At 42.7% G+C, this 21,276-nt stretch overlaps 1 pseudogene; it reads left to right on the top strand.

The window, feature by feature from the left end:
- Nucleotides 1-9,640: 9,640 nt before the first annotated feature.
- LOC148013958 (uncharacterized) lies at nucleotides 9,641-19,239 on the top strand (annotated as a pseudogene).
- The last annotated feature ends 2,037 nt before the right edge of the window (nucleotides 19,240-21,276 follow it).

The following is a 21,276-nucleotide window of genomic DNA, read 5'->3' as shown; positions in this document are numbered from 1 at the left end:
ACTTTTTTGGGCTGAGGAAGTCTCTATTGCCATGCATCTCATTAAGAGGTCACCTTGCAATGGTATTAACTTTTAGGTTGTTGCAGAGGAGTTATGGACAAGAAAGCCTCCCTCATATGCTCATTTTTGTGCCTTTGGATGTGAGGCCTTCTACCATGTGCCCAAAAACACAATAAGCTGGATCATAAAGCGTGAAATGCATTTTCCTTGGCTACAAAGATGCAGGTGAGATGGGATATTATGTTTGGGATCTGCAGATGTGAAAAGTGATCCGCTACCACCACTAGGATGTTGTGTTCAATGAAGGAAAAAATGCATATCCAGCGTGAGAAAGTTATTGAGATATGTAGGGTTATCTTTCAGGATGAGCCCCTTCCTCTCACACAACCAGCTTGACAGCCTACACTAGCCAATCCTCATGGCCAAGATGTTAGACAAGATGTTGGATAGGCAATACAACTTGCATTGATGTATTCTACTAGAAATAGATGACCTCCTAACAGTTATGAGCCCTCCATAAATTATGTCTTGGCTACAAATGCAGGAGAGCCTCTCACCTACGATGAGGCTATGCGCATGGGTGATAGTCACTCTTGGGAGAGGGATATGTAGTTTGAGATTGACTCATTGCATAAGAATAATGTGTGAATTTGGTTTCCTTGCATAGTGGCAAGCGGGCTTTGCCTTGCAAGTGGGTGTATAAGTTCAAAAGTACCCCTGGACACCCCAAGTGATCCCCAGAACAGCATACAAGGCCAAATTGGTAGCAAAGGGTTTTAAACAGGAACATGGTGTTGACTTTGATGAGGTCTTCTCTCCTGTGGCTAAGATGACCATCCTACACTTAGTCTTAGCTTTGGCTGCGGCTGCACAACTGGACTTGGACTTGTATCAATTGTTGGATTTCAAGACAACTTTCTTACATGGGGGCTTGCATGATGAGATATACATGGAGCAACCTAAGGGCTTTGCAGAGCCTAGTAGGGAACACTTAGTGTGTAGATTGAGGAAGAGTCTTTATGGCTAGAAGTAGGCACCTAGGGAATGGTACCACAATATTGATGCTTTCATGCAGTCACACAGGGCTACAGCCCTAGTGCTATGGATCCATGTTTGTACACAAAGAAAGCATCAGTAATGGGTCATTATTACTGATTTTGGTACTCTATGTGGATGACATGCTTTTAGCAAGGAAATCTCATGATGAATTAGATGCTCTTAAGGCTAAGCTCAAGAAGAGATTTAGGGTGAAAGATGTAGACTAAGCCTCTCATATACTTGGTATGCACATTACAGTGATGACAGATCTCACGGACTACTCTATTTATCACAAAAGGAGTATATCCATAAAGTCCTTGAGTGCTTCCATATGCAGGATGTGAAGCCTATTGGTTATCCATTGCCTTCTCATGTGAAGGTATCATAGGCCAATTATCCACAAACAGATGAGCAGAGGGCCGAGATGGCCAAGATTCACTATGCATCTGTAGTGGGCAGTCTTATGTATGCCATGATAGCCACCAATCCAAATATTGCACTTGCACTTAGTGTTGTGACACGTTATATGGCTACACCTCGCAAGAGGCATTGGGATGCCACGAAGGGTAGCATGAGATACCTGAAGGGCAATGCTGATATGTGCATATGTTATGGTAGCTAGGATACAAGAGTTGTGGGATACACAGAATCTGACTATGCAAGACATGCAGATAGTAGGAAGTCCACTTCTGGTGGCTATGTATTCACTTTTGCTGGAGGTGTTGTTTCATGGATGTCCAAGGTGCAGAAATGCATGGCCTTTTCTACTATTAGAGGCTGAGTATGTTGCAGCCACTGAGGCTTGCAAGGAGGTTATTTGGTTGGGTCATTTGGTTGTTGACCTTGGTATTGGAGATGCTATCCCTACACTACATTCAGATTCTATGAGTGTTATCCAGTTAGCAAATCATCTAGTCTTCCACGCGAAGATGAAACACATTGAGGTGAGGTATTACTTCATTCGTGAGGTGATTGAGGATAGGTCTATTGACCTTACCAGAATCCTGTAGATTTTTTCACAAAAAGACTCTCTACAAAATGCTTTTCCTTCCTTAGGAGGTTGATGGGTGTTGAATGAGATGACATCTTTCCTCATCCTGTTGTATCTATGTATATGTTGTACTGTCTTTTCTTTTTTCTTTTCACTCCTCACTGAGGTAGATTCACCTTTAAGTGGAAGGTTTTTGGGGGTAAATGCGCCTCTACCTAGCCACCTATATATTACTACACTGACAATACCCATCACTCTCACTTCATTCTTTATTCTTTCAGTAACATTTGAATAAAGGGAAGGCTGGTCACACATTGTAACTGTTGGAGTTCCCACATTGTGTATGTCTCTCTCTCTTGCTCTTACTCCTTCCACCATAGCTCTTGCTCGTGCTCGTGCTTCCACTTCAGAGCTCATCTCCCTTCACTTAGGAGGAATTTCTAGCATACCAAGCATTGGCTCAAAAGTCATTTTATGGTGGATGTGGCTGAGTAGAAATAAAAACCATTTTTGAACAAGCAATGGAAAATATCCACATGAGAAAAGAAATTGCAAAGGACTATATCAAATATTAGAAGGCCAAGAAAAAGGGAAAGAAATTGAGACTAAAGAAACTATAGGTCAAGAGATAGACAAGTTCATGATCCACCAAGAGAGAAAGCTAAAGATGGAGAAGGTGTGAGATTATATTCAATCGATAGGTCAATTGTTTTAGTCAAGGTTCCATATTTTCTTCTATTTGGTAAACAATATTGTTGGGTTCTTGTTCATAGGACTATATGGGGAGGAAGATCTTATCATTCATCCATTAGATTCCTCTATGATTGAAATCTTCATTGAGTTGTATGGTCTAATAGAGGTTCCCAACAACTTTGTCTCTCTTGAACTAATATATTCTCTTCTGTTGAAAGTAAAAATTGTTGTTTCAGTGATCCTTGGTCCTTCCAATAACCTTTGACATAGGTCTAGATATTAGACCATTGGTCAATACCCTTTTTAGATATTTTGTAGGCCAAAGGGGATTGTTTACTTACAATAGAACCTTGGAAAATATAGAGTCAAATCAATTTTGTGGCACACCATGGAAGTGTGAGATTTTTGTTCGGGGAGATGAATGTAAACTCTATTGACTCTCAAAATGAACAAGGTGGAAAAGCTGTAAAATCTAAAGCAGAAGACAAGGCCAAGGCAAAAGTGAAATAGAAGACGAAGGCGCGCCAAGAAGAATCTGGAAACACAAGAAGTGCAGAAAAGTCCTAAATCAATGAAAAAGGTGCATGAGAAAAAGTGTGAGTCTATACTATTATAAAAAAGTGCAAGGCACACCATGATTTATTTTAAGAGTACCGGGTTCTCACCTGTGCAATTTGTAAAAGTAGATGGGCGGTGGAAAGGAAGCTAGGAAGATAGGAGGACAATGGAAAAAGGGCCTAGGCTACGATCGGCCATGTAAAAAAGGGGATAAGGGGATGACTGCCTAAAAAGGAGTTAGGGTTTTGTATATAAAGTTGAAAAGTGAATGAGAAGCTCATTCTTGTGTGTGGCCAAAAGTGGCTCTCCTCCTCCTCTTCTTCTTCTTCTTCTTCTTCTTGCTTGCTTGCTTGCTTGCTTGCTTGCTTGCTTGAGCTAGTGCTTGAGAGAGGGAATGTGAGAGTGTGAAGGAGTGAGTGTGTGAGGGTGAGGGACCAGGGAGAAGAAGCTCTCCATCTTCTTCTCTCTTCTTCTATTCTCTTCTCTTCTCTTCTCTTGCTCACAGCAATGAAGCTTGGAGTGGGAAGCTTGAGGATGGAGCTCACTTGAAGCTTGCACTTGGATAGTGGAGCTATCGGAGTGCTCAGGAGAGGAGGTAACTTGATTGGGCATGGAGGTAAGCTCACTACACCCATAGAGATGGATGGTGTGTCAACTATGTGAGAGGTAGCCATTAGTGCTCGGCTTGGAATGCTTGAAGCAATAAGCGGTCCGTGCATCTTGGCGGTTGAGCGAGAGCTCCCACGTTTTGATTTCATTGCCGGGACCAACAGATTTAAGCCTTGAGCACTTTTGCGCTTTGAATGAAGCATTGAAGTAGGGTTTTCCCCGAACCGGTGCTTGAGATAGATAGATAGAAAGCGAGGGAGTTTGAAGAGGTATTCAATCTCCTTAGCAAGTAGGTTTTTGATTTTTGGACTTGGAAAAGCATGTTGGAGTAGTGTAGATATCTCCCTTGTGATTTTTTCTTACATTTAGGTAGGATAGAAGCAAAACATTGGAGCACGCAATAGGGTTTTCTGTTGCTATATAATAGGTTGAAACAGGGAAAAGAAGGGCAAAAAATAAAAATTTGGATTACATATTGGTGAGGGAGCAAGATTAAGGTGAGGACAGGCCTGGGTAGAGTGATAAGGGGCCAAGAGTGGCAAGGAAGACCACATTTTGCATTGCAAGGTTTCAAGAGAACTGCAGAGGGGGAGAGAGAGCTTCATTGCGTGGACTTGCCTTGATCTGGCCATCGAGAAGTTCTTTGCCCACCACAGGTAATTCCACACCTTCCCCTACATGAGTAGCTTGGATCTAGGGGTGCTCGACTAGTAGGAAGGCCTTGATCGCTCAGCGCAATGAATTCTGTGGAATTCGGTGAAAAACTCATCGTGCTCGGTCCGTTCGAGTGAGGACAATTTTGAGCCAAGTCCCAGAATCAGCCCTTGGCCTACCGTCCTATATTCAGCCCTCTAACCACTCGGACCGAACTTAATATTCAACCCAACTTGGCATTCGGCCCTCGGCCCGCCTGACTTGGACCACTTGACTCGAACACCCACCGTTCAGCCTGCCCGAATCAACCATTTGGACCACCTGCTTCAGCCCTCCGCCCTAGCAACCCAGCCGCCCAACCCCACTCGGACAAGCTAACATTCGCACCAGTGCATTCGGCCCTTGGCCATTCGGACGGGCCGAATCGGATATTCGGTCCCTGCAATTCGAACCTGCTAGGCCAAATTTGGATTTTTTTTTTCAAAATTCTAACCTGTAGATTCTGAAACCAACAAGAGACCATACAGAGCCAAAAGCATATCATAGACCTATTACTAGATTGAAATCTAGAGCATGTAGTTCAAAACTTGGCTATGAACTATCCTTCAAATCGCGCATGGCATTTATCGTAACGGCCTTGCAGACCAGGGGGGACTGCCCCCTCCGACCCCCGCAAAGGGGGCTCTGCCTCCTCTGCACCTCCCCCAAGTAGATTGGAGAGAAAACGCATGTTGTGACAGGTCCTCCAAATTAGATCTTATTGTAGTAATGGCTCTACACAAGCATGGATTCTCACTTGCAAAAGAGCAGCCAAAAGCCCATACTCAAACAAAGATAAACAGAGACACTAGAACCTCAATGGGCCAATCTAGCCTACAAGGGCAAAAAGGCCATATCACAAAAACATGTCTAGATTGCGTCTGGACTACATCTAATCAAAGTGGAATGCAACAACCTCAAGCTACAACTACGAGGATGACTAGACATGGCAGTCTTGAAGATGGATGCACCTTGATTGGCACTGTACAAATGACCCAAGATATCAGTAGAGAAACCAAATCTAGTTGTGTAGTTGGGGCCTCAAGGGCATGCATCAGGAGGCTTAAATTTGCAAGCCAAGACCGAGAACATGAAGACATAGTGCCGCCTGCTTATCTTAGGGTCAAACTCACTGCAAAAAGAGAGCATAGTATCGATGCTCTCATCAATGAAGGGGCAAATTTTAATATCTTGACCTATGAAGCATGGACTTTGCTAGGCCAACTAGAGCTCACACCGACTAATGCAACTATTAGTCCATATGGGGGACACCCACAAGCACTCATAGGAAAGCGCAAAATCCTTGTAACTACTGAAAGCTTGCCTATCCTATTCCATTTCCCTCCAAATAGTGCTAGTTGTGGAAGGGAAACCCTCCTTGGACGACCTTTCAAAAGGGTGACGAAGTGTGAGGCTGATTATGTAGCACAGAGGATACACTTGACACTACGAGGTGTGAGGATTGTCACAACCTTTAGCAAGGGTGACCTCATCGAACCTCGAGGGAAAGGCAAGGAAGGTGATGATAATGAGAGCAAGGACCTATTGAAAGAGTTGATACAAGCACAGGTTGAACAACGAGAACCAGTGAGTGAGGCCATGCTTGAAACAAGAAGGTCAGGAGACAATGTCAAGGACGGGCTTTGGACTTACAAATATCGTAGATGACCCCAAAAGAAGCCCAAGCCTTATAGATGAAGGTATCAATGGAGAGCCAACACAACACCAAGATGGATATCCAAAGTGTTGCTACATGCTCAAGGGTATTATGCAGGTAACGGATGGATTTGGATACCAAAACCCCCAACTAAACCTCCTCTATCAGCTAAAGGCCAGATCATATCAAGAGCAAAGAAGCGCAGGAGGGAATCTAAATGAAAAACCAAGCCCCTTACAATCAAAATCAAGAAACCAAATGGGACTATTCGAAGGGTAGATCCTCGACCTAGCGTGTTTGACGAGTAGATATTAGATGTAATCTTTGAGGGTAAGAAAAAGCCACTAGTGCCTAAGGAGCCTTTGATTTCCCAAGAGGATAACAAGCATCATAGACACAACATTGCTCATGGCAAGGTCAAATGCTCAACAAAGCAAATGGCAAAATCATCTAACAGCCATGACCAAATCTTCCAACCAGTTTCAAAGCCACTTAGGAGTCCCAAATCTCCTACACCATCTTTCCCAAAATGGACACATGAAGCGCAACAGCAGTCGTCAAGTGTAGCTGCTCAATCCCAATCTCTATCTCCATCTAAGCTTCCAAATGTCCAAGAGGTGGGACATGACACCACCCGTAGCTCTCGGCACAAGGATATGCCTATGCAATCTAGTGTGACTAGATTTACTGAGGCTCGATCTGCACAAGTGAATGCTCAAAGGGCAACAAAAGACACACCCACTTCCGATCTTCTTGAGGACCTGACACCGTAATCTACTAGCAGTAACCAATCCACTGAACTAGCCGTTACTACTTTCAATCAGGAATCACATCAGTCACAACCTTTGGCCGTCACAATGCCCCTTGCGGAACATGTCCTTAGCCATTCACCGATGGAAGAGGCGTTGCAATCAACATCTTTGATATCTCCAGCACTACTGAAGCACCTAAAGCCTAGGCTTGAGGAGAAACCTCTCGAAGTTGTGGCCAAGGAGATGGCATATCTGACCAATCAACCTAGCAAGGCTGTTCAACACATTGTAGCTAAGTCCCATGAGAGCACACCAGAGAAAGAGAGTGCTAAGGCCCCACCAAGCACATCAATAGATGACCTAGTTCAGGGTCCTAAGTCTTTGAGAAAGACACCTTCATTGCCCATGAACAAGAGGAGAACACAACAAACACAACATCAGGTATAAGTGGTTGTGGATGCTAAGAACATTGAGACCAAGAGAACGGAAGAACTTGGGAATAAGGCATTGAGTCCACCCGCTAAGAAACCCATTGCCATCTCCCCTAACAGTGGTGAAACCTCAAAAAAATCCATGTTTTTTGCTAAGTCAAAGCAACCATCGCCCCTATCAACGGTTGCTCTCACCACTCAATCCATTGATAACAAAACTTGCATTGACCAATCAAGAGTGGATACAACACTATCACAACAGGGTGACAAATCTATACCAATCACATCACAGGCGAACCATGACGCAATAACAAAGCCTCAAGAGAAACTTGTATGGTTCTTGGTCTCAGTCTATGTCTTTTGTCAAACAGTTTCTTTTTTTGTATCCTTGCTGCCCTTAACTTTGCAGTTGCTGCCTCTATGTCTTATAGCTTTCTTTCCAATTGTCTAATGCGCAAGTCCAACAACTCCTCTCGATTCAACTCCTCCTCCCAAGGTAACACACTCCATGTGACTGTCATCTCTTCTATCGGCATGATAGGTTTTTGACCATACATCAATTCTGCAAGCATATATCTTGTAACAGCACTATGAGTTGTTTTGTTAGCCCACAAAGCATAAGGGAGCAATCGTGGCCACTCTTTTACCTTCTCTCCACATGCTTTTTCCAATGCCTTCACAATAGGTGGATGACCTCTTTCACTTTTTCCATTTCCTTCAGGGTTAGAGGCTGATGTTAAAGCAAGCTTTATCCCCAACCATGCAAAGAAATCATGAGCCTCATCTCCATCTAGCTCACCCCTATCTGCTGTAATTTTTTCCACACAGTCATATCGACAAAAGATCTCTTCTAAGAGAAAAGTACATACGACATTTGTCGTCTTAGTATGTAGAGCTCTCCCTTCCACTTAATTAGTCAAGTCTTCACAAGCAAGCATAAGATAACTCATTTGCCAAAGACCTGTAGGCATTGTGACCAAATCCACCGCCCACTTAAAATGAAGAGACAATGGATATGTGGGTTGCAATCCATCCCAATGTCTCACAGTTGAATACATTTGACATGTCGTACATGTTTCCACAAAGTGAGCAACATCCTTATACATACCCTGCCACCAATATATTTATTTGATCTTTGTAAAAGTTTCCCAAACACCTCTATGACCAGCCCATAAGCTTTCATGAAATTCTTGCGTAACAGTTACTTGTGAAGCTCTATCACCCAAAACTCGCAATGGCATACCCTGTTTCTTTTTAGCATGTTTCCATAAGTATCCATCTTTTAAGAAAAATCCATAAGCTTTCCTCTTGATCTTCTTAAACTCCTCATCTGACTATTCATCTCTCTTTGTTAATGTACTGAGATATTGACCAATTCTCAGCTACTCTCCTGCATATTTGTCTTCCAGAAACACTTCTACACAAGATGCAAACCATCTAAAGTGTCTTCTCTTTGTTGTCCAAGCTTCTGTTAATGCTGTAGCAACACCTTGCATTGCTAAATTCACTCTTGCAACATCATTTTCAACCATAAGAAAGTTATCTTCTTCCTCCTCATCCATCATCCCATCTTCATTCTCATAGCATGCTAGAGATAACATGTCTGCCATTGGGTTATCTCTTCCTGCAATATGCTGAAATTCAGGGTTCAAAGATTTGATGTATGCAATCCACCGGAGCATAGCAATGTCCAGAGTAGCATAACTAGTAATCATACCCAATACTGGCAAACAATCGGTCTCAATGACTACATGAGCACCCATAAAATACTCCTTATCACATTTAAGGGCCATCACAATTCCCCATAATTCTCTTTTAACTTGTGGATATCTTCTTTGTCGTTCAACCAATACTTTAGCACCCAAGCGTTGTCGTATTGCTGTGCATTCGAGGTGTGAAAACCACCCAAAAGTTGTGTGTGTGATTTGATACTTTGTACATACTTAGTTGTTGTGTTTACATTTGTTTTCTGCGTATGAGTATAGTGGGGAGGAGTTGGAGGCATAGTGGTGAGCATGATGAGATGCTTTCAGCCTATGTTGAGCAAGGTCAAGTGGAATGCACAACTGATGCTGGTGAACGTGTTACACGTATTTGTTCAGGACCTTTTCCTTCTCCTTCTCCAGCTACATCAAAAATACCTAATGATACCAAGCCTCCACATCCAGGAGTTGGGAAGAAGGAGCCCAAGCATATTGGACGCTTTGATGTTTTGAGGATGACCCAGGTCAAGACAGTGCAGATTCACCTCATGGGATCAAGAGCTTGCAGTAGCAGAAAGGAGAAGAGAAAGAGACTATTGCAAAAGATGATGATGAGATCCTTTTTGAAAGAGACCTTGAAGGCCTTAGAGTATCTTCATCATCATGGACATATTCACCGAGATGTCAAGGCAAGGAATATTCTTGTTGATGGAAATGGTGATGTGAAACTTGGGGACTTTGGTGTTTCTGCTTGCATGTTTGATACTGGTGATAGACAACGATCAAGGAACACTTTCGTTGGAACCCCATGCTGGATGGCACCTGAGGTTATGGAGCAAGTTCATGGTATGATTTCAAGGGTGATATTTGGTCCTTTGCGATCACAGCCTTGGAGCTAGCACATGGGCATGCCCCCTTCTTGAAGTACCCTCCTATGAAGGTACTTTTGATGACCTTACAAAATGCCCCTCCATGGCTTGACTATGAGAGAGACAAAAGGTTTTCAAAGTCATTCAAAGAGATGATAGCAATGTGTTTGGTGAAAGATCCTACAAAACATCCAAGTGCAGAGAAATTGCTCAAGCACTCTTTCTTCAAGCATGCTCGCTCTGCTGAATACGTTGCTCGAATAATATTGGATCCTCTTCCTCCTCTTTGGGAACGTGTGCATGACTTGAAGATGAAAGATACCGCTTTTCTACATGTGGTATGCTATGAAAAGGAAGAGTGGCTAAAAAGGGGCTGCTTTTCCTCAAAATTCTGTGAGACTGGGACCATGGGTGCTTTTCTGGTTCAGGGAAAAAAGCCAATTTAGGGAGGAGGCTTGTAGCATTTTGGGGCTACATAACGCTTGTGAAAGAGGAAAAACAGGGAGAAAAGGGAAGCTCTCTCTCTCTCGGTATGTCTGTCTGTCTCTGTGACAGACCACTATCGCCTACCAGTTGAATTGTTGCATCCTTAGTCACATCGTGAAATCATCGTTACCGGATTGCTGCATCGATCGTTTGTCTTGATCAAGTAGCATGCTTTTTGTCGTGAAACGCTTAAAAATCAGGATGGATTATGGTGTTTCTAGTAGACCACAATCTCTCTCTCGGGTCCGATTGAGCTGAAATTCGTCGTCTCCACAACTCCCCAGTCGCAGCCATCCACTTGGGTCATCTCACCTTTGCCATTTCTGAGGTCTTTCTCTCGAGGACCGCTTTACTGCTGTCCAAGGCAAACAAGAAGTCTTACCCAATGCACATACTTTGAAGTCTCTCTACAAGTCAATTACCCGGAGCAGTCTCTCTACTCCATTTCCACCTACTTTCTACATACAGGATGGCTGATTTTGCACGATTCACGCCTCAGCAACTAAACAAACAGCTGAATTTGAACAGAATGCAACAAACAGATGGCTGGTGCAAGAGATTAATCAATTGGGTCTCCGTATGAAGTTCCAATGAAAGAGATACCTCAGGCTTCGACTTAGGAGCTTCGTCAGTTTGTCATCAGCTTGAACGAAAGTATGCCTAATGCTTAGAAATTCATCATCCGTGTGCTTGATGATAACCGACTCTTCGTTCAGCCCATGTTGTGGACATGATCCAGAAGAAGATTCAGGAATTCTGAGAATAGTGCACCTTCGAAAAGTCCATGTGAGGCACATGGTTACAGATTTTAATAACACATTAAGTCACTTACAGGGGCAACATAAGAGAATTGGGTTTACATCGCAGTTGCTAAAGCAGTGGAATGTGCTTAAGAAGATGTTGGTGATGAAAGGCTAAGTAGTGGAGGACTTGAACAGTAGTAAAGCAGAAGCATCTTTAACATTTACAGCAATAGTCACAGTAACAGCTACTATAAAATCTTCAAACCTCTTACAATGAAGTATTTCAACATCAACAGTTTTATCTTCAGTTCTTTTGTTCTCAAAGAATCATCCCACATTTGGAGATCCCTATAGACAGCTGGCTTAAGCACATATGCTAGATTATACACTAAATCTAGTTGTAAAACTCTATCAAAGCTTGATACTCCTCATTCCTATGAAACTTTCAACCTGCAACAGAGATCTCAGACTTTCAGATTCTGCATTATGATCTGTGAACCACGAGCCATTATTAACATGGCAATGAAAATGCATGTTATTCAAGTTTGATCTTATCACAATTCTATATGGTGAAGAATTACGTATTTTGGAAGACCTATGACAGAGTTTTAACTGTACAAGAGCTGTGTATATCTATCCAAGATTACACTTGATCTGGATGGCTGCCATAGAAATTTTATCTATTCAAGAGAATTGCAAATTATATGACATGAGTATTCGTCAAGTTGTTTATTGGGCATGCTCTCATTTAGTTGTAACTGGATATTTGTCACATATTATTTAAAATTGAGCTTTCAAATGGAATTTGATCTCGCTTGATTGATCTTCTATCTTGAAATTAGTCAAGGTCCTCTGTGGATGTGATATTGCTTTCACAAACCCTTCGACATCTTTGGTGAACCCGACGTGAAAGCGTCGCAGAAATTTCAGGATGGGAGATACTTCAGCCTCTTCTACAATTCCAGCTGCGTCTACTTTAGCTCCATCAATGACTGCTGCGTCAAGTACTTCAACAGAGGATCTAAAGCAGATTTTGCAGAATATGTCCATGTATATGCAACTCCAAAATCAGCAGACACAATTGTATATGCAGCAGTAGCAACAATTGCATCAACAGCAGTTATCTCAACAAAGGCAACTCAATTCGGAGCAAGAGAATGCAAACAGCGCGACTAAGGCTATTGAAGCAGTTGAGAATGAGAAGAAGCTATTTGACAGCCGTAATGTTTCATCATATTTGAAGACATATGAGATCAAGATGGGGTTTTTCAGAGTTCTAGAGTAAGTACTTCCTTCGTCTTGTCACACCCACTTTGAGGGCAAAAGTGACTGATCTTTTTATTCAAAATACACATTGGCAAGATTTTAAGAAGGCCTTGAAAGAAGAATATTTCCTTGAGGACTTTGGTATGGCTACTCGGTGGTCATTCCGAGAGTGGGTCTACATGCCAAACAAAGGTCTAGCTGCTTCGGAGTTAATTCGAGAATTTGAGGAGAGGTATAGTCAGCTTGATGCCATTGAACAAAGAGCATTGGATGTTGAAAAAGTTGAGCTTTTCTTGCAAGCTGCAGATCCTGCTCTTCAAGAAGAATTGGGTGAGCTTCTTGAGGATTGCACGAAGCCTATGGGTCTTAAAACGGATTGGCAGGATGCCCAGGATGCAGTCTCGACTTTGACCAAGAGGAGGATATGGAAGACTCGCCTACAGAATGGTTCCATGACACCTACACCATCATCTACTCCTATGCCTGCTTCTATTCTTGTTATTGCTTCTCCTCCTCAGCCAGTTTCTTGGCCTATGCCAGTGCCTACTGTTTCCACTCCACCTATTCCTCCTGTTCCATGACCGATGCCTACACCTTCTGCTCCAAAACCATCCGCTCCATCGGTGCCTACCTCTCTTGATGACATAATTAAAGGCACAACAGATTTGACACTAGATTCAGTCAAAGCGGAGTTGGTGGGAAAGTTGAAAGAGCAGTTTGCTTCGACTGCGCCTACTACTTCTTCTAGTGCTCCTACTGCACCTAGGAGTGCTCCTAATGCACCTAGGAGAGATCGGAGATGTATTTGGTGCGATAGTACGGACCATCAGCATTGCAGGGATTGTGAATCCTTTCAAGATGCAAGGAGGAAGAATTTGGTATATTGGGGCCAAGATGGTAAGATTTGGTTGACTGAGACAGGAGCTCCACTTGCTACCAACTTTGGTAAATGTGGAATGAAGAAGTTAGTGGATGACATGGCTGTGCGTACTTCTTATGTGACAGCTAGAGGTGATGCTTCTGCATATGGAGTCCAGATTGAGAAGGGATCAGAGACTCAGTCAGCGCTATGTACTTATGCTATGGAGACTGCAAACAAGGGGAAAATTCAGCAAACTGTTTTGACTAGTGCAGGCTCTAGCATCAGATCAGAGACAGGTTGGGATTCGCCTGTTGACAGGTACTCTATTTATGCTTATTTGGCTAAGTCTCATGGTGCAGATGCACTTGTTGAGGAGAAGCGTAAGAGGGATGAAGAAAATCCAAGTGCAGCTAAGAAGACTAGAGGGGGTGAGTTTGTTACTCCACCTACTGCAGGACTGTCTTCAAGACCAGGGCCAGATCGACAAATGGAAGATGCTCAAAAGAGAGAAAAGAGGCAAGAGCCTAGAGAGAGAAAGCAGCCAAGGTTTAGATTGATGTCCGATATTGAGACATCTACAGACATGAAGAAAATCTTTAATGACAAGATACTTGGCAGTGAGGTGACTTTCACTATCTCTGAGATTTTGGGCATCTCGAAAAGAGAGTTTCAGGATCAGTTTCAGGAGGTCCTGAAGAGGAAAAGACATGCATTGTCTACCACTGATACACAGGGAGTTTTGATTGGGGAGCTGGATGAGGATGAGGATGAGGTTATGGTTGAGAATGCTTTTGTTTTTCCGCAGGTAGAGAAGAGGGTTCAACCTAAGCATTATGCTGAAATTGATGAGCCTATCTTGATACCGCGTAGTCACTTTTCGCGGAGCCATTGGGCTAGGGCAACTACAGAGATGATGGTAAAGATTGGAGAGAAATAGGTGCCTTATGTTGCATTGGTGGATCATGGTTCTGAGATTAATCTCATAGTTCGTGGAGTTTATGAGAGTAACAGATGGCCTATGGATATAGAGCATGGGTGGCGTATGAGAGCCGCCAATAACACTGCAGGTGATTTGTATGTTGCCTGTCCTAGTGTCAGGGTTTCTATTGGTGATATAGAGGAGGATTTTCATTTCTTTGTGCAGGATTCATGCTCTTATCCCATAATTCTTGGACAGCCATTCATCACAGAGATGCGCATGGAAACAAAGGTAATGGATGATGAATCTGCTTATGCACGGATTCGCAGTAAAGATGGCATGAGAGCAGTTCAGTTTATGACTGTATGTGTGAACCATGTTAGAAACAGGGATACTCTCAGAGATGCACCTTTGCCCACTGTGAGGGATTCGGGTTTTCATTAGGTACCGCCGTTTCACGAGATGACGGTGGTACAGAGCAGAGGAGATTGGAGTTCTCGCCTCCTGGCAGCAGTGTTTTCTCCTCCGGTTTTGTTGGGATTTCAGCAAACAGTTCGATGAGCTATCAGAAGGCTTCTAAGTTGCCTAGAGCTGCCAGGCAATATATATGCAGGAAGGAGAAAATTTTGAAAAATGCAAGAATTTTGGAGGATGATGAGCACATAGATGGGATGTATGACAGTGTGATTTGTGTAGATACGATGACAGAGATGGGAGATATGCTGAAAATTGATATGCAGAATTGTCACAGTAATGTGTTAGTGCAGTCCCTGGACATGTTTCATGAAATTGCAGATTTTGTGTCACAGATTGAGTCAGAGGATGAGGTAACTCAGCAAAGAGTGATGAGTGCTGAAGAAACTCAGCAAACAGAGTTTCCAGCTGGTTATGATCAGCTTTCAGAGACACAGAGGGCTGAAAACTTTCAGCCAACAGAGTTTACTGCTGAAATATTTCAGCATCCAGAGTTTAGGGTTGTTTCTATGCAATCCATAGAGCAGAGGGCTGAGGATATTCAGCCATTGGAGTGTAGAATTGCTGATTTACAGCAAGATTTGTGTAATGCAGAAGAGCATAATGAAGCCAGGGTTGACACGAAATACAAAACTGTGGATAAGAAGGTGAAGCCGGTTTCTGTACTGCTTCCACCTGAAAGTGATCAACAAATAGAGAGGGCTGCTAAACAGCAAATTTTGAGGAATCCGGAGCATATTGGTCATAAATTTTCAGCAGAGACTCTTGCTGAATTGAAAATTGGAAATGGTGATTTCTTACTACCCATAGAGAAGCAATGCTTTCAGAAGATGCTTGAGCGACATGGAAGGGGATTTGCTTTTTCCCCGCATGAGATCGGATGTGTGAATCCTGATATTGTTGCTCCTATGGTGATCTTTACTATTCCTCATATTCCATGGAATCTCCGACCTATTCCAGTGCCTAAAGCACACCTGCCAAAGCTGATTGATTTATTGAATGAGAAAATCAGGATGGGAATTCTTGAGCCTTCATCTGCACCATACTCAAACAGGTGGTTTACCGTTCCAAAGAAGAATGGTACTCTCCGATTTATTCAGGACATGCAACCAGTGAACAGAGTTACTATCAGGAATGTTGATATAGGTCTAGTTGTGGATGAGTTTGCAGAAGAATTTGCTGGACGTGCCATCTATTCTTTAGGTGATTTGTATTCAGGATATGATCAGTTTCAGCTGGCTTTGGAAAGCAGGGACATAACCACCATGAGAACTCCTATTGGGCTTGTCAGGATGTGTACCTTGCCTCAAGGTGCCACTAATTCTGTTGCGCATATGATGAATGCCATGCATAAGATCCTTCATGATTATATACCTCAGCTTACCATGCCTTTTTTGGATGATGTGCCCATTAAGGGGTGTGCAGAAGAAGAGAAAAATGAGAGTCTAAATGAGCAGGGATGTAGATACTTTGTGGCTGATCATATTTCAGCATGTAAGAAGATTTTGGCTAGGTTAGAAGAAGTGAATTTGACACTTTCAGGGCAAAAATCTGTTTTTGGAGTGAATGAGGTTGTCATTGTAGGACATATGTGTGGATATTATGGCAGGAAACCCTCACCTGATAAGGTAAATGCTATAGGCAAGATTGCGGAGTATTTTTCTACCACTTCAGAGGTACGGAGATTCATTGGAGCTTGTGTGTTTTACATGATTTGGATACCCCATTTTGCGCACATAGCAGATTGTTTGTATCAGCTGCTTCGAAAGGGGCAGAAATTCTATTGGGATGAGAGTCACACTAGAGCCATGCGAAAATTGAAGAAGTTATTGCAGAATGCTCCTACTCTCAGGAAAGCGGATTATAATTGTGAAAGGCCTATTGTATTGACAGTTGACACTAGTCCAATTGGCATAGGTTGGGTTGTGGGTCAAGATGATGCAGATCGAAATAGGTATGCTATTCGGTTTGGGGCGAAAGTCCTAAACAAGAGACAGAGGAGATATCCGAAAATCAAGAGGGAGTTATTGGGGATTGTCACGGCTCTCAAATGTGACAAGGAGTACTTTATTGGAGCTTCAATTGTGGTAGAGACAGATTGCTTGCCATTGATTGGTATGATCACGAGTTGCTCTACTCCGGATATAGCCATGATGAGATGGATTGCATACATCAAGTCATTAAATCCGGAATTTAAACACATAGCAGGGAAGGATAATCCAGTGGCAGATATGTTGTCTAGAGCCAGATATGATGATGAGGAAACTCTACTTGTTGCAGAAGAGGATGATGCAGAAATTTCAGGCACTATGGTTGATCATGTTTGTCATGTCTATGATATTGTGGCTTTCATAGAAGAACTCTATGTTGGAGATTGGTTGCAGATTGGCAGGTACCTTGGTACACTAAGCAAAAGAGATGAATGGCCAGATGAAGAGTTCAAGAAGATCAGAAGAAAAGCCTATGGTTATTTTCTCAAGGACGGATTTCTTTGGAAGCATCCGAAGAAAAGAGGCGGATTACCTTTGCGGGTTGTCTGCGATAGAGAGACACGGTTACAGGTGATGAGGGAGTTTCATGAGAGTCCTTGGGCTGGTCATAGAGGAGTATGGGCTACTTATGAGAAAATCAAGGAGAAATATTGGTGGAAAGGCATGTACAGAGATGTTTCTCACTTTGTTGAGACTTGCAGAGACTGCCAGATGTATTCGATAGTGCGTCATCAAGATGAGCTTCATCCGACCTATCCGTTATGCATTCATTATAAGTGGGTAGTTGATTTGGTTACCATGCCTATGGGTCTATGGCAGATGAGATACATCATTTTGGCTAGAGAGGATCTTACCAATCATGTTGAGGGCAGATCTTTGAGAACGAAGACCACTAGTGCAATGTGTAAGTTCTTATTGGAGGAAATTTTCTGCATGTATGGTTGTGTGGGTAAGATCACTGCGGATCGTGGTGAATTGGATGCAGATGAAGCTAGGGAGTTTTTCTCTCAGCTAGGAATCAAGTTGGCTCTAACTACAGCATATAATCCAGAGGGAAATGGGAAGAGTGAAAGAGGGCATCCGCCGATAGTGAAAGCATTAGTCAAAGCATGTAGAGGACGGATTGGAGAATGGCCGATACTTCTACCATTTGCTTTGTAGGATGATCGTACGACTCATAGTGTTACCACAGGATATATGCCTGCAGAGTTGATGTATGGTCAGAAACCTGTTATGCCAACTAAGACTTGTGCTTTGACTTGGTCAGTTTTACCTTGGCAGGAGGATTTGACGAGAGAGGAGCTCTTAGCTCTTCGGATTCGACAGTTGGAGAGGATACATGAGGATATTCAGCTAGCTATTGACAGGTTGAAGGTTGCTAGACTAAGGAATAAGGACAGGTTTGACAGCAGGCATCACTTGCGGCCTAGAGCAATAGAAGAGGGAGATTGGGTATTGGTCTTTGATAGCAGCCTTGAAAATCAGCATACTACACTTCGAAAGATGGTGAAAAGATGGTTTGGGCCATACATAGTCTGACATGTCTTTGATAATGCAACATATGAGTTGATAGAATTGGATGGGACGGTGCTTAGAGTGCCTATTGCAGGAAAAAGAATCAAGATTTTCAAGAAAAGAGATGATGAGGATTATGCATTGGAAGAATTTGAAAGAGAAGAGCAACGAGAAGAAACTCCAATAGAAGAGACAGATGATATGACAGATAATCTTGTTGATATACCGGAAATGCATAATGAAGAGATTGATCTGTTTGTGGATCTTGATGATAATGATCATGGGTAGTTGGCCCATCCGGAGGATGCGTAGGATTAGAGGGGGTGGATGTCGTATTGCTGCGCATTCGAGGTGTGAAAACCACCCAAAAGTTGTGTGTGTGATTTGATACTTTGTACATACTTAGTTGTTGTGTTTACATTTATTTTCTGCGTATGAGTATAGTGGGGAGGAGTTGGAGCCATAGTGGTGAGCATGATGAGATGCTTTCAGCCTATGTTGAGCAAGGTCAAGTGGAAAGCACAACTGATGCTGGTGAATGTGTTACACGTATTTGTTCAGGACCTTTGCCTTCTCCTTCTCTAGCTATATCAAAAATACCTAATGATACCAAGCCTCCACATCCAGGAGTTGGGAAGAAGGAGCCCAAGCATATTGAACGCTTTGATATTTTCGAGGATGACCCAGATCAAGACAGTGCAGATTCACCTCATGGGATCAAGAGCTTGCAGTAGCAGAAAGGAGAAGAGAAAGAGACTATTGCAAAAGATGATGACGAGATCCTTTTTGAAAGAGACCTTGAAGGCCTTAGAGTATCTTCATCATCATGGACATATTCACCGAGATGTCAAGGCAAGGAATATTCTTGTTGATGGAAATGGTGCTGTGAAACTTGGGGACTTTGGTGTTTCTACTTGCATGTTTGATACTGGTGATAGACAACGATCAAGGAACACTTTCGTTGGAACCCCATGCTGGATGGCACCTGAGGTTATGGAGCAAGTTCATGGTATGATTTCAAGGCTGATATTTGGTCATTTGGGATCACAGCCTTGGAGCTAGCACAAGGGCATGCCCCCTTCTTGAAGTAGCCTCCTATGAAGGTACTTTTGATTACCTTACAAAATGCCCCTCCATGGCTTGACTATGAGAGAGACAAAAGGTTTTCAAAGTCATTCAAAGAGATGATAGCAATGTGTTTGGTGAAAGATCCTACAAAACGTCCAAGTGCAGAGAAATTGCTCAAGCACTCTTTCTTCAAGTATGCTCGCTCTGCTGAATACGTTGCTCGAACAATATTGGATCCTCTTCCTCCTCTTTGGGAACGTGTGCATGACTTGAAGATGAAAGATGCCGCTTTTCTACATGTGGTATGCTATGAAAAGGAAGAGTGGCTAAAAAGGGGCTGCTTTTCCTCAAAATTCTGTGACTGGGACCATGGGTGCTTTTCTGGTTCAGGGAGAAAAGCCAATTTAGGGAGGAGGCTTGCAGCATTTTGGGGCTACATAGCGCTTGTGAAAGAGGTAAAACAGGGAGAAAAGGGAAGCTCTCTCTCTCTTGGTCTGTCTGTTTGTCTCTGTGACAGACCACTATCGCCTACCAGTTGAATTGCTGCATCCTTAGTCACATCGTGAAATCATCGTTACCGGATCGCTGCATCGATCGTTTGTCTTGATCAAGTAGCTTTTGGTGTTTCTAGTAGACCACGATCTCTCTCTCGGGTCCGATTGAGCTGAAATTCGTCGTCTCCACAACTCCCCAGTCGCAGCCATCCACTTGGGTCGTCTCACCTTTGCCATTTCTGAGGTCTTCCTCTCCAGGACCGCTTTACTGCTGTCTAGGGCAAACAAGAAGTCTTACCCAATGCACATACTTTGAAGTCTCTCTACAAGTCAATTACGTGGAGCAGTCTCTCTACTCCATTTCCACCTACTTTCTACATACAGGATGGCTGATTTTGCACGATTCACGCCTCAGCAACTAAACAAACAGCTGAATTTGAACAGAATGCAACAAACAGATGGCTGGTGCAAGAGATTAATCAATTGGGTCTCCGTATGAAGTTCCAATGAAAGAGATACCTTAGGCTTCGACTTAGGAGCTTCGTCAGTTTGTCATCAGCTTGAACGAAAGTATGCCTAATGCTTAGAAATTCATCATCCATGTGCTTGATGATAACCGACTCTTCGTTCAGCCCATGTTGTGGACATGATCCAGAAGAAGATTCAGGAATTCTGAGAATAGTGCACCTTCGAAAAGTCCATGTGAGGCACATGGTTACAGATTTTAATAACACATTAAGTCACTTACAGGGGCAACATAAGAGAATTGGGTTTACATCGCAGTTGCTAAAGCAACGGAATGTGCTTAAGAAGATGTTGGTGATGAAAGGCTAAGTGGTGGAGGACTTGAACAGTAGTAAAGCAGAAGCATCTTTAACATTTACAGCAATAGTCACAGTAACAGCTACTATAAAATCTTCAAACCTCTTACAATGAAGTATTTCAACATCAACAGTTTTATCTTCAGTTCTTTTGTTCTCAAAGAATCATCCCACATTTGGAGATCCCTATAGACAGCTGGCTTAAGCACATATGCTAGATCATACACTGAATCTAGTTGTAAAACTCTATCAAAGCTTGATACTCCTCATTCCTATGAAACTTTCAACCTGCAACAGAGATCTCAGACTTTCAGATTCTGCATTATGATCTGTGAACCACGAGCCATTATTAACATGGCAATGAAAATGCATGTTATTCAAGTTTGATCTTATCACAATTCTATATGGTGAAGAATTACGTATTTTGAAAGACCTATGACAGAGTTTTAACTGTATAAGACCTGCGTATATCTATCCAAGATTACACTTGATCTGGATGGCTGCCACAGAAATTTTATCTATTCAAGAGAATTGCAAATTATATGACATGAGTATTCGTCAAGTTGTTTATTGGACATGCTCTCATTCAGTTGTAACTGGATATTTGTCACATATTATTTAAAATTGAGATTTCAAATGGAAT

This window comes from Lygodium microphyllum, chromosome 25, assembly GCF_053477565.2.
Source record: "Lygodium microphyllum isolate KBCC chromosome 25, Lygodium_microphyllum_v1.1.10, whole genome shotgun sequence".
Lineage (NCBI taxonomy): Eukaryota > Viridiplantae > Streptophyta > Polypodiopsida > Schizaeales > Lygodiaceae > Lygodium > Lygodium microphyllum.
Note: the sequence above shows the minus strand (reverse complement) of the source record. Positions and strands in the feature narration are given on the sequence as shown.